Raw genomic sequence first — 12,804 nt, 5'->3', positions numbered from 1 at the left:
ATTTGAAACCACCTCCCTTGAAGATAAGCTCATCCTTCCACCATTCAAGGAGACTCCTTCTCCTATTTAAGCCTCTACCATTGCCATGAGCAGCTAGTTTTTGATAGCTTGGATTGTGTGGAGTTTATAGTGCTCAGATTGTTGCTGCTATAGGTAGTTGGTGTGATAAGTGTGGAAGTGCTAGATAGCTTGGGGAAGGTTGTGGAGTGTTGCTTGTGTGAAAGAGAGAGTTTCTTGTCTTGGGAGATCCATTTCTAGAGGTGAATGCTTGAGAGACTTGCTGGCTGGACCCCCTGAGAAGGATATCGACGTCAGAACATTTGGTTGTACTCTTCTCTGTTATTGATTAATAATAGATGACTACTATTATGGTTCCATTCTCATTTGTCTTTGTAATGGTTAATGTGAATTACATCCTTTCTGACTGATGTATAATTGCTTTTATTAGATTTCACGCTTGTGTTTGTCTTTCTCTTCGTGTGTGCAGGTATCTATTCGCGGAGATCGTGAAGGATTGTGACTGGCCAGAGCGAAGGAGCGAGAGCGGCATCTCTTCATCAAACTATAGCGTTGGAATCCAAGTAGGTTTCCATGGCCTATCTTTTAATTGCAATTAGGAACTTGCATAGTAGCATTGACTGATTGTTGCTAGACCCATTCTGGGCTAGTAGGGATCGCCTCTATCCGTAGAGGGGATTTACCTCTCCAACAGCAATCAATAAACAAACAGTTGAGAAAATCAAAGGAAGAACAGATCGCTCAACTATCACTCCAAATTAAAAGATTCAAAGAATATCCCCAAGTGGGAGAATTCAGACCAGAGGCTTTATAAATTACCAAGGCATTGTCTAAACAGTTGAGCCTATTATGTCATAATATCTCACTCGCTCTTCCTCTATGTGAAATTTCCTCATCCATGGTTGATAAATCAGTTGATGCGAGACTAAACTTGGAGCAAGCAGATGAAATATTAACATATTTTCTCTCTTGGCAAGAAACTGAAGAAGGAAAAGCTGCTAATCTACCACAAATTCTAGAATCGCATAAAGAAATCCTATTCGCTGAATGGAAATCTCAACTAATGAAGGCAGAAAGAGCGACATCAAGATGCAGATTAGCAACAAACAATCTAGTTGAATTGATTAATGATACTCTTTATTTGTCAAATTTAATTACAGAGTGTTCTCCAGGGAAACTTCCATCAGTAAAAGCATTGGAACAGACATGGAAACAGGAGTTGGAGCAGAGGGAAAGATTGATTGTAGGTATTCAAACTTTAACATGGGAAACCTTTTGGTTTTTCCTTGTTAAACCACACAGTCAGCGGACAATGATGAAATGCCTCACTGATGCAATCGGCCATATGATTCCCAAACTTTCTGATGCCACATACACTGCTCAGTTACACTCATGCATGAGTCATCCACCAGAACTTCAACCGATGCTTGCCATTTGTCAGCTCAAGTCACAAGATAAGCAGCCAATACAGTGAATCATTCTGACTGACTACAGCATGCCTATTTCGAGAAGATTTTCATATATTTGTGATTTGGTTATACCAGCACATAGCATTTTTATTTCATAGTTTGTTAGTTTAGATAGTATTTATAGACCCTTTCATGTTTTTAGAAAGGGTCCTCAAATTTTTGTATTAAGACTTGGATTGGAAGTTGCACTACTGTACTTCCGATATATTTATTTTTATAAAAACTGGACCTGAATTCTGAGTTTTGATGAAGAATACTTTTATGTGATATGCACTATTGCTTCTTGTAAAAGTATTTCCAAGTTGAAAGGCGGGATCTGAATGCAATTCATATTGGAGGAGACTCAAACACATATGGTACTACTATCTATGTTTTTGTTTCATGCTTTTATGTGAACCAACATTTATTTAATTTTGCTATTATTGATATATGTATATGCTCTTATAGCAATTATTTCACTTATCACTATTGAATGTTTAAGAGTTGTTATTTTTTATATGTATGTGTATCAGTAATATATAAAGATTAGTGTGATAACGTTTTAATCATTGCTTTGTTCAACTACTTGAACAAAGTAATTATCATATCAATTGAATATTCTTTTTTATAAGTAGAGTCATCTACATGCCTACTTGTCAATAAAAACCATCAAAAATTGCACTAAGAGAAAGACTTCCTGGGATAGATTAGTTATTTATATTGTTGCATATTAGAATAAATCATCTATCATTCCCATTAGATATTAGAAAATCGATCACTTATCCATCCCATTTATAAATCATTGGGAAACTAGTCCCATTATATCCAGTCGGAGCCACCACACCAAACGGAAAAGGCGCTACATTTAAGGCCAGGACCAGGTGGTTTTCCCCGATGTTGATGCAGCGATTTTCAAAGCTTCATTATTTTTTGTGCTAGAAGAAGGGAATGAACTATGAATGGCAAGAAAATTCAAATCTATAATCCATTCTGAGAGTAAATCTCCCTCCACCTCACCTCCAACTTCTCCCTTGCATGCTAAAACTCCAGTTTTCAAGCGGGAAGTTGAGGAAACAACAACCACAGCTCAACCCCAAAACATCTCAAATAAATCAACTTTCGAATCCCCTGAAGTACAGTCTCTAATCCACAAACTTCAAGTATTCTCGATATCACCACAGAAATCTGAGTCATCTCAAGGCAGTGTGACTTCGCAATTCATTCCTTCTCACCCCCTCACCAGACTTCAGAGTGAAAAGCTTGGTATTGAACCTACTGAGTTACCTTTGCCTAAAAGGAAAAGAGCAAGGAAGACAACTGAAGGATCTAATAGTGAAACTTTCTCATCATCATCATCCATTTCATCTTCTCCATTGCGAAGTCAACCATCCACTCCTCCACTCCAGATTGTCATTCAACAGGGAACTGCAACTTCAACATATGTTTCCCAGCCATCTCAAACTTCAATATCTGCCCCTTCCCAACTATCTGGAACTTCATCTGCGCTATTATCCATTAGTAGCTCAACAATGGCACAAAATCCATGGAGCAATCCTGGTGCAGTCGCAACGCCTGCACCTTTGAACGCATTGCCATCTCATCCTGAAAAATGGTTGCCAAAATTCAATCCAGATGCAGGCATACAAGCAGACGAACACATAAACAATTTTATGTTGTCAGTCAACTTAAAAGGAGTTACTGAGGAAGATGTGGTTGTCAGACTTTTCCCTTATACCCTACAAGGATCAGCTGGGTCTTGGTACTTTTCTTTACCATCAGGATCCATTACTAGTTAGAATATTTTTCAAGAACAGTTCTTAACTAAATACGGTGATGACAGATCTGTAGCAACATTAATCAATGATCTTTCAAATCTTAAAGCAGAATCTAGAAAACCTATTAAAGAGTTCAATTCAAGATTTAATAAACTCTTAAATAAGATTCCTACTCAACAAGTTAGAAGTGAATGGTATATAATAGCTTTACCTTCTTTGTAGATAGAGTTGCAAAATCTACTCTAGCAGAAAATATGAAACAATCCATTGTTGTGGAAAAACGTATCATCGCCTTAGAAAAGAAAGCTGCTCTTGAAGATAGAAAATATTAAAAATTCTCCTTCAAAGATGATTCAAAGAAGAAACTGGTTAAAGATCCATACGATATGGAAGGTCTCCAAAAAGTTCTAAAGACTATGTCAAATGAAATGATAGAAATCAATAAACAAGTAGCTGAGACTTCAACTGGAAAGCCATTTAGAAACTTTAAGAAGCCAGAATCAAAACCCCCTAATGTTATATCTAACGCAGAGTCAGACCCCAAGGACGATGGAGAAGAAGATGTAGTCTTATCATCTGAAGAAACCGAAGAAGAGGTAAGTGTAGAATGTCATGGGATGTGGGACTTCACTTTGCCCAATTCTGATAATGAAAACGAATAGGAAGCTTTCCCAGTAAGTACCAGGAGTAAAGGCACTCCAGAACCTATTCAAGTGAATCAGAAGAAAAAGAACACAGGTACTACTACTAAAGAAAAGGCTCCCACAAAGAAGTCTACATTGACACCTACTCAAAATCAGCCATCAGCTTCCAATCCACCTTCAACATCTAAAATGTTAGTAGTTGCAGACTCTATGGATTACGACATCATTGAAGACATGAAGAAAACGAAAGAAAATATCACTATGTTTGAGCTTAGTAAACTCAAACATCAACAAAAATTGTTGCTCAAGAAATTAGATGCAATACCTTCTTCCCCACTTCCAAATGTTGTATTTTCCAAAGCTGCTAATGAGGCGGGTAAACCACCACCTAGTAGAGTAGAAGTTACTGATGTTGTTCTAATCAGAGATAGATCAAATTCCCATACTCCTCCTTTTCTCTTGACCTACGAGATTTATAATAGAAATCTGCACAATTGCTTAATAGACTTAAGGGCTTCATCGAATATAATGTCGGCCTCAGTTTGTTCTAAAATGAATATTGAGCCCCAAAAATCTGCAGTGCATATTTTCCAGTTGCATAGAACTAAGATCCAAGTATTAGGAGAAATCAACTCGGTTACCATCAGGTTATCAACTGATCTAAGAGTGGTTCAGATAATTGACATATTAATTACTGATATTCCTGAGTTCTATGGTTTGATTTTAAGTAGAGACTGGTCTGAGAAACTTCATGGCTACATTTCTACCAATTGGTCTTACATGTGGTTGCCCTATAAAGGAAAGCCAAATCAGATTAAGATTGATTGGGAGAAGCATATGAGTCATACTATAACAGAGTTTGAACAAGAAACCCAGCCTATAGCATTCAAAAATAACATTCTGGGTAACTACTCATCTGAATCATTCTTTGGTAATTAAACTGCTCATTCATCACCTTTCTCAGTTAATAATTTCACATCTCAAATTGAAAATTTTTCCCAAACAGATATATCAAGGTGTGTTAAAATTGTTGATGAAATTGTAAATAAAACTATAGATAAACCCTTATTTTGATCATTATATTTTGATGGGTCTAAATCTAATGATGGTGAGGAGCAGGATGTATTTTAGTTAGTCCTGAGGGAGAAAATACCATGCTATCATGTAGTGTAGAATTTGAGTGCACAAACAATACTACTGAATACAAAGCCTTAATTCAAGGACTTTATAAAGCAATTAGTCTTAAGGTACACTATTTAAAAGTGTTTGGTGACTCTGAAATTGTTATAAAACAAGTCAGGAATACTATACATTGTCTTTCTAGTCACTTTAAACATTATCAATCCTTGGTACAAGACCTTGTATCTCATTTTCTAGCATTTAATATTTCTCTCATTCCTAAAACTCAGAATGCAGCAGCCTATTTGCTAGCCAATGTTTCTTTTAAGCTATTTCCATCTGAAGATTACAGTCCTGATAGATTTTTAGTAGAGTTAATTTTCAGACCATCGATTCCCGATAATGTCATTAACTGGTGAGTATTCAATCATGATAATGACATTTTAAATTTCTTAACTTCTGATAAGTCCTATGATGATCAAATTATTGATGAAAGTGAGCATGATCTTCAAATGAAGGAAATATTTGAAGAAAATTCAATACCTAAACCAGTGGTCAAACTTGAAGATCTTTATGAAATTAAAGATAGGTTTAAACAGGTTACTAATTCAAAGCTCCAAAGTTCTACTTTAAGATTTGAATTAATAAACCTTGGTACAAAGGACAAGCCACAAAACATCAATTTGGGATTAGGACTTACCTCAGAAGAAAGAATTGCATTGATCAGATTATTGAATAAATATAAAAATGTCTTCACTTGAAATTATGATGATTTGAAAACATATGATACTTCTATCATACAACAGACAATTCCAATGATATTTGAAGAAAAACCAGTACAGTAGAAATTAAGGAAAATTAATCCCAACCTCGAAACTCAAATAAAAGCCGAATTAAACAAACTCTTGAAAGCTAGAATAATTTTTCCTGTTAGACATTCAAATTGGGTGTCCAACTTGGTGCCAGTAAGAAAGAAAAATGGTGACATTAGAATTTGCATTGATTTTAGAAATCTTAATAAAGTCAAAAGGATAATTTTCCTCTACCTACAATGGAGCAAACTCTCCATTCAATAGCTGGTTCTGAATTAATGTCTTTTTTAGATGGTTTTTCAGGATATAACCAAATTTTGGTGCACCCTGATGACAGACTTAAGACTACTTTCAGAACTAAGTGGGGAACTTAAGCCTATCAAAAAATGCCTTTCAGATTAATCAATGCTGGAGCTACATTCCAAAGAGCAATGGATATAGCATTCAAAGGTCTAATCAATAAATTATTAGTTGTCTGTTTGGATGACATTATTGTCTTCTCTAAGAAAAGATCAAGTCATTTACGTGATTTGAAACAAATCTTTGAACGCTGTAAAAGATATGGCATTTCACTCAATCCTAAGAAGTCATTTTTTTCTCTTGACCAAGGTAAACTCTTGGGATTCATTGTTTCGAAAGATGGTATTTATATTGATCCAGATAGAATCAAAGAGATTTCTGATATTCCATTTCCACATAATAAAAAATCAATGCAATCATTTTTAGGTCAAATTAATTTTGTAAAAAGATTTGTTCCAGATTTTTCACAGATTGTTTTACCATTACAAACCATGATCAAGAAAAACTTAGTGTTTAAATGGGGGCATATAGAAAGGGAGGCTTTTAATTCAATCAAGAAGGCAATCATAAATGCTCCCGCATTAAACACTCTTGATTTTTCAAATCATTTCAATTTATATACTCTTGCATCTGATTCATCTTACGCAGCAGTGCTCACACAAATCAATGATCAAAACTTGGAAGCACCAATTTCATTTTATAGTTCAAATATTCAAGGTGTTGAACTTAATTACTCCGAAGTTGAAAAGAAAGCCTTTGTTGTATACAAATCCATTAAACACTTTAGGTCCTTTCTCTTAAAGTCTCACACAAAAATTATAGTCCCTTTTTCAACAGTAAGACAATTACTAATTCAAAGAGAATTGGGAGAAAAAAGGGCAAACTGGGTCACAACATTACAAGAATATGATTTGGACATTAGACTAGCAAAGATTGTCAAAGGCCAAGGTTTTTGTAGGTTGTTAGCAGGAGCTTCTAATATTCAAGAACATGAAGGTACAAACAATATCGAAGAAATCAATGAGTTAAGTACCATTAATTCTGAATCTCAATATGTAGATTTGATATTCTATTTGAAAAATGGATATGCGCCTTCTAATATTTCCTATAAAAATAAACATGCAATAAGACTGAAAGCAAAAAACTTCATGATTGTTGATGATGTGTTGTTTAAACGAAATTATGATTCAATTTTGTTAAGATGCTTAGAAAAACCTGAAGCACAAAAGTTCTTATAGGAATTACATGATGGTCCAGTAGGAGGACATTTTGGAGCTGACACAATAGCTCACAAAATTATTCATGCTGGGTATTATTGGCCCACCTTATTCAAAGACATTCATGAATATGTAAGGAAATGCAAAACATGTCAAACTACCAATGGAAGACAAAGGAAGCCAGCTTTTCCTTTGCAACTAGACAACATTGAACAACCCTTTGAATAAGGGGGATTGGATATCATTGGAGAAATTATTCCACATTCATCCAAAGAACATAGGTATATCCTTATAGCTACGGATTACTTTACTAAGTGGGTAGAAGCAATTCCTCTAAAGACGGAAAACTCTGAGGCAATCATTGAATTCATAGATCAATTCATCATTACCAGGTTTGGTGTCCCAAACGCTCTTATTTTTTATAATTCATCTTATTTCTCTGGTAATTCTATACTTGAATTTGCTATCAAAAGAGGATTCAAATTGAAATATTTTGCAAACTACTACCCTCAGGGTAATGGTTTAGCTGAATCCACCAATAAAAATCTTATCAAAATCATTAAGAGAACTATTGATCAGAATCATAAGAATTGGCAAAAGTCTTTGATATTTGCATTATGGGCAAACAATATAACACAGAAGGCCTCAATAGCCACTTCTCCATTTAATCTAGTGTATGGAAAGGAGGCTATCATACCAGCAAACTTAGTACTTCCATCACTAGCCTTAGTGCAGTTTATTGAAGAAAATCCCTCATCTTCTATTCAATTGAGACATGATTAGATTCTGAAACTAGAGGAAGAAAGGGAGAAAGCCCGAATTACACATGCGAAGCATCAACAAATTATTAAGTCTTCTTTTGATACAACTTCAAGCGGCTCAAAACATTTACAACTTGGTGATCTTGTTTTGAAATGGGACAAAGCCCACGAGGATAAAGGAAAACACACTAAATTTGAGAAAATGTGGCTCGAACCATTTCAAATCAGCGTGAAGATAGACCCATCAACATTCATATTGCAAGATCTATCAAGAAAGAGAGATTCTCTTCCTGTCAATGGGCTTATTTTGAAAAAATTATTCAATTGAGGAGGTAACCCCTTCTCACTTTGAAAATATTCAATTTTCAACTATATCTGTGTGAATAATTAGTATATTTTCTTTCTCAGAAAATAAAATTGTAAATAGCCTTCTATTGGTCTTTACTATTTTGAAAAGGTTACTTGAAAGAAAATAGTTTTAATATTTATTTTTGATAGATGAAAGCCTTGAAGGAAAAGGAAAAATTCTAGGAAATTAGGTATAAGTAAACTCTGAAAACCCTTTTTATTTTTGCAAAATCTTCTCAAAACTTGAAAATACTGTAAATGATTCTAAGTTTTAGAAGCCTAAAAAAGGTTATCAATAGAAAGCAAAGACTGATCCCATCTTAGCATCTTCAACTTTCAAAACTATCATCCATGTTTTCTTAAGAAGAAAATTATTCATCTCATCCATCAAAGTTTATGATTTTTCAGAGTGTAATTCTAAAATATATTTGATATAAAAGATAAGAGGTCTCATCATGAGCTTGCTTACCATAATCATAGGGGACTAGTTCAACTGACATTACCAACACTGCATACCAAAACATGGTAATGGCTTATAATTATAAGATAAGGGGTCTCATCACGAGCCAGCTTGTTCAGTTAAATTACAACCAGTGAATGGCATTGTCAACAGCTAGCCACCAAACCAGGACAATGGCTTTTTATCTTACAAAATAAAGAAATAAGGAAAAAATAAAATGCAATACAAAAAATGTGGAAACATATCTTTTGGATTCATTCTTTTAAATTATACTCTGAAATGGATGGGACAATGAATGATCAAATGGTTAAAAGGTAACCTTGCCGAGACGATAGATGTTTGCTGGCAACAGTGGGTCTACCTATGACAAAGGAGTCATTATACAAGCTAAGTTGGAGAAGTCTCTTTTTTTATCATTATCAACCAATTAAGGTTTACTTAAACTTAGAATGTATTTAATTTTGAGATGAGAAAGAGATAGCAAAGATAGTTTCCATTATATTCAGAATTTATGATTACCTAGTTATATTAGATTTTCTCTATCCACTAAGGTTTTCAGATTAAGAAGGTTAAAATATTATATTAATTTCTCGGAGATCATTGTTTCTCCCAGTGAATCGTCAATTTTTGTGTTGTACAACAACCCCCCATTTCTAAAAAAACTTTTACACAAAATTTTTAATAAGAGATGGGTCCCTTTTTAAATAAACTTGGTTAGATTTGTGAGTTGATAAATAAAATTGGTATTGACCTCTTTACAAGAAAAATCTTTATCAAAAGCCCAATGTAAATGATTCATTTTGTAAAGCCTTTTGAAAAATACAAAGCGTTCCTTTAAAAACCATTATGAATAATTCTACATTGTGATAAAGCGATCGGAGATCACATATCGCAATGACAAAGGGACATACACAAATAGGGCCTCAACAAATCCTCCAATCTGATAAAGGTAATCACAATCGGCAATCAGAGATATCACATGACAAAGAGATAAAATCGCAAACCAAACCCCTGATTGCGATCAATTAATAGGGCACGCATCTTAAGAGAAAAACATACGCTAAAACAGTTTGCATGCATAATACTCCGCTTTATTATAATATAACTTTTCGGCAATCGGAGATATTCATTGCAAGTGATCAAGCCTCTCCCCTTGAAAGTCCCGATTGCAATTTACAATTTATCGTCGATCGCCGATCGGGGAAATCCGAAGACATGCTTGAGATAATCATTTAATATACGATCGACGAGATGGGTATTTATGGTATTTATTCATCACGATTGGTGACTTGAACGGCTATTAAATTTTACAATTAAGAGTACGTCCTTCAAATATTTCATTCGTGGTACATTCGATTTATCATGTGTTAACTGCCTTATTTCTATTCATTTTCGTAGTAGCTTTCAACGGCATATCCCTGTATTACGGTTTGAAATTGTTTGTGCAGAGTTTCTCAAAACTCATAAATCCAGAAAATATGGGGAAGAAATCTAAGAAGGCCAAAGCAACCCCTGTAGCCAAAGAGCCAGGACCGAACAAGAAGGGATTAATTTCAAATACAACATGTCTCGGTCTGGGAAATGTGAGCTGGGAAAGCATTTATAATCTGATAGAAGCAAAGGAGCCCGAAGAATTAGAAGAGGAAGCCACAGCCGATTCAACCAACAAGTCAGAGGGGACTCTCAAAGAATTGGCATGTTCATACCTTCATAGAATAGCAGCGCGGGCCAAAATTTTGCCATACACTGATGTGGTTAGATGGGTTGTTGAGAAAATCCCAACTTCAGATAGAACATTTTCCACGGCCGATGGAAGGATATTCAGGTCATTCAAACCTGAAGATCTCAGGCAAATGTACCATCTACCTTCGCCTGAGAAGCGCTATAACAAGGCATTCCTAGAAGCGTTTGCAAAAGAAAATGACTTGGAATCAGACCCGATCAAGCACTGGAGGCATTTCGCGGAAAAGCATAAGCATGATTCATCAGGTAAGTATTCTATTGACTCATTAGCCTCTCCTTATTACTATGCTAGAGCTATGATGTGTAGACTGTAGGGACAACATGATTCTACAAAATTTTCTATAGATATGGTCTTGTTAATGGAAGTTGCGATTAATGGTTATGTAATGGATTGAGAAAATATTTTTTCTGATAGACTAGCCACTGAGATATTAGAATACAGAAGGAAAGCATATACAACTTCCCGGATCATCCCCCCTTTCTACTACAGTGAATATATTCTAGATATTATTTATTTAATTTTTAAATCCCGATACTCAGGTGGAAGTGGACTTCCCAAGATCCCAACCCTATTCATATCTATCACAAGCAGTTGTGGAAGGCACACTATAAAAATCACCTGTACAGAATTTGCAATGGTTTTGTTTCACCTGTATATTATTCTATTTTCAATAAGCGAGCCCCTAGGATATCCCAGGAAGCAGCAGTTGACCTAACAGCAGTAGGTAGCTGGTTCGGAGAGGAGAAATTTACCTATGTGAGGCTTTTTGGCAGTCTCACTAAACCCCATGTTCTTCCTCTATATGTTCCTGATAAATTGTTAGCCCGAGAATTGGCATATCAGATAACAGTTTCAAGAACATCAAGAACCCTTAAGGATTCCAAGAAAAAAATGTGGCCTATATTCCCCCTACGATGTGGCATTTTTACCTTGCATGATTACAAGCATGCAGAGAAGATTTAGATGCTGAATCTTGCCACCATTCCGAATAGGAAATATGACCCAAGGAAGGTTGCCTATAACATTACCTCTCAAGCTAAACTTTCCAAATTCGATCATAAAGCATATGACTTTGATGATTTATTTACTTCAACAGAATTATTTTTTTAGGTTAAAGAATTGGCTAGGATCAAGTATGGAGAGGAGGGGTTAGAAACATTCAATAGGCTCAGAGCCCAGAGGTTGCAAACTCTGCCTTTGGACCTATTAGCTACAACCCCGATAGATCAGTCATAGATTCAAAGTGAACAGAAAGCCGCCGACAAGACTCCTGTAGTGGAGAAGATTCCTGAAAAAGAAAAAATGCCAGAGCAGGAGCAGGGAGAAGGAAAAAGTAGTGAACTCATTGATTAAATCATTTATGCTGATCCTCGACTGATCAAGGAATGGCAGCAATTTGATTCCATTATTAGCAATATTGAGAGCCTTCAAGGATTCAACACACCTAAGGTGACAACTGGTCAAAAATTAGTAATCAATATAGTTATGACTAAAGGAACTAGCAGCCCACCTATAACTCAAAAGGATGTAGAAATAATCCCCGAAAATCCCTCCGATGAAATTGTTTTGTATGTAGAAGAAATACCACCACTGGATGTCTTCTACAGCCCTAAGCATAGGGTTGCAATCAAAAGAAAAGGAAAAAGAGGAAAGTTGATCAATCTCCTCTTTTGACTTCACAAATGGAGATAACAAATGTGGTATGGAAAGAAAAAGTTAACCCTTCTGAAGATCTCACTAAACTTTTTCAATATGCTGGAGCATACACAGCGCCCACAATGGACAAAGCATCAAAGGTCAGTAACTTGCTCAAATAAAAAGACCAAGCAATCATTTTGCTGGAAACACAGGCACAAGAGAAACAACAAAAGATAGAGCAGTTGGAACAACATTTAACAATCCAGAGGTAGTTAAATGACCAATTAAACGAGAAATTGCTCAAAGAAAAACAAAGAATTGATAAACATGCAATTCAGAAGCAACATGAATTATCCCAAGCGTTGAGTAAATTGCAATCAATAAACAAACAGTTGAGAAAATCAAAGGAAGAACAGATCGCTCAACTATCACTCTAGATTGAAAGATTCAAATAATATCGCCAAGTGGGAGAATTCAGATCGGAGGCTCTTTGTCTAAACAGTTGAGCCTATTATGTCAT

The sequence above is a fragment of the Pinus tabuliformis genome, chromosome 7, assembly GCF_031772625.1.
Source record: "Pinus tabuliformis cultivar Carrire ecotype Pingquan chromosome 7, CPIR1, whole genome shotgun sequence".
In the NCBI taxonomy this organism is placed as follows: Eukaryota; Viridiplantae; Streptophyta; class Pinopsida; order Pinales; family Pinaceae; genus Pinus; species Pinus tabuliformis.
This window is presented reverse-complemented; position numbering follows the sequence as displayed.